We start from the raw sequence: 2,500 nt of genomic DNA, 5'->3' as shown, positions 1-2,500 counted from the left end.
AAGAGATGAACGAGGGTACTGGTTAACTCTTGCATTAGAGAGGTGGACAACGTAGTGGTGGAGAGAAGAAACTCTGCTGTTCAAGTTCTAACACTATTTGACTACTACTACTACTACTACTACTACTACTACTACTACTACTACTACTACTACTACTACTACTACTACTACTACTGCTGCTGCTGCTGCTGCTGCTGCTACTTCTGCTACTACTGCTTCTGTTACTATTACTGTTATTACTACTACTACTACTACTACTACTACCATTACTTATTTCAGTGCCACCACCATTTCACCGTTACTTACTACACTACTACTACTACTACCACCACCACTACTACCACCACCACCACTACCACACACAACAACAACAACACCAACACCAACAACAACAACATCACCACTACTACTACCACCACTACCACCACTGCTGCACCACTACTACCACTGCTGCCACCACCACCACTACTACTACTACCACTACACACAACAACAACAACAACAACAACAACAACAACACTACTACTACTACTGCTGCCACTGCTACTGCTGCTACTACTACTACTACTACTACTACTACTACTGCTGCTGCTGCTGCTGCTGCTACGTCTACTTCTACTACCACTACCATCACCACTTCATCCACCACCAACTCTACTCCTTACAATATTACTCCTACTGCTACTACTGTTACTACTAATACTGCTACTACCACTAACTACTACTACTACTACTACTACTACTACTACTACTACTACGACCTGCAGGCCAGTGGCAGTTAGCAATTACAGAGATCAATGGGTCTGAGCAACACACACACACACACACACACACACACACACACACACACACACACACACACACAGGGGGCATGAGGTGCTGATGGTTTGGGCGGCACAGGCTTTGTGGGCGGTGCGGGCGGCTCACTCACAGCGGGGTTACTGCAGGCTATGAAGGGCAGTGTATGTGTGTGTGAGGGGCGGCGGATGACCTTCCCTCTAGAAAGCTTGTTTGATACTGATAGGTCGAGGGAACATGCACCTTGGCTCCGTGTCCCGCCCCGTCCCGCCCTCCCCGCCCTTGTCTCAGTCACGCTTTGCTCTCTTACTGTGACTGTTTTCAAAGGCCACAGAGATGATTTGCCGGTTTCTTAATATCATTTCTTCAATTCATAACGTAGAAATCTTGTTAATCTGTCACTAAAACCGTAAAAAATCTTAAAAACTGAGTGTCACTTCGCCACTACTGTTTTTAAAGGCCACAGAGACGAATAGCCAGGTTCTCAGTAATGTTTCTCGTGTTCATAATGTAGAAATCTTGTTAATCTGTCACTAGAACTGTAAAACGCTCTTAATTAAAAAAAAGAACCGTGTCACTTCAAGGCGACTGTTTTCCAAGGCCACATAATATGAAAAGCCGAGTTCTCAGTAATGTTTCTCGTGTTCATAATGTAGAAATCTTGTTAATCTGTCACTAGCACTGTAAAAAGTCTTAAAAACTGAGTGTCACTTCGCCACTACTGTTTTCAAAGGCCACAGTGACGAATAGCCAGGTTCTGAATAATGTTTCTCATGTTCAATAATGTAGAAATCTTGTTAATCTATCACTACAACTATAAAAAGAAGAAAAAACACTTAAAAACCCATGTCACTTCACCACGACTGTTTTCAAAGGCCACAGAGATGAATAGCCGGGTTCTCAGTAATGTTTCTCCTGTTCATCTTGTAGAAATCTTGTTAATCTGTCACTAGAACCGTAAAAACACTCTTAAAACCCCGTGTAATAACTGGAGCCTTTTGAACGTAGCGGAGGTACAGCGCAGGGGTGTTTCAGAATACAGTTCGAAGTGGCACACCCAGAAAGGCGCCTCTCCCCTCCCTTCTCCCCGTCTCCCTTCCCGAGTAACCGTGTAATTAGTACTGAGCGTATGTGTGTTGTTTATCAGAGGAATATCAGGGTAGTGTGTTGCTTTAGTTAGGGTCTACTGGTAATCTCTGGAGCTCCTTGTCTCTGTGCCTGCCTCTGTGTCTCCTACCGAGGGAGAGAGTAGACCATACACAATTAAAATGGCAAGACAGCTGACTAAGATTATGAAAAAAAAAAAGGATATATAAAACCAAGATTAAGGGAATGGAATATGAGAACTGGGAATCAAATCCTAACAAAACACAAGATGGTAAGTAAAGGGAAAAATCAAGACCATAACAGGAAGATAAGCAATATAGAACAATAACATACAACTACCAGTTATAGAAGCCTCGTCACATTACAAATTACCTTACAGAGAGAGAGAGAGAGAGAGAGAGAGAGAGAGAGAGAGAGAGAGAGAGAGAATTATGTACCTTGATGGAAGACGTGTCAGGAGGTGGAGAAGGAGGAGGAGGAGGAGGAGGAGGAGGAGGAGGAGACGAAGGTAAAGAAGACGAAGAAGAAGAAGAGAAGGAGGAGGAGGAGGAGAAGGAGGAGAGAGGGAAAAAAATGAGGATGGCCTTGTATCACC

General features: G+C 43.7%; 1 protein-coding gene across 1 annotated transcript in view; it reads right to left on the bottom strand.

The window, feature by feature from the left end:
- The window catches only part of LOC123520583, a 91,625-nt gene extending 90,635 nt beyond the window's left edge, over positions 1 to 990 (bottom strand). The window contains 1 exon segment of the mRNA XM_045282983.1: positions 932 to 990. The gene's annotated coding sequence lies outside the window, so the exon portion shown is untranslated.
- Between the last annotated feature and the right edge of the window lie 1,510 nt (positions 991 to 2,500).

This window comes from Portunus trituberculatus, chromosome 7 (assembly GCF_017591435.1).
Source record: "Portunus trituberculatus isolate SZX2019 chromosome 7, ASM1759143v1, whole genome shotgun sequence".
Classification (NCBI taxonomy): Eukaryota; Metazoa; Arthropoda; class Malacostraca; order Decapoda; family Portunidae; genus Portunus; species Portunus trituberculatus.
Note: the sequence above shows the minus strand (reverse complement) of the source record. Positions and strands in the feature narration are given on the sequence as shown.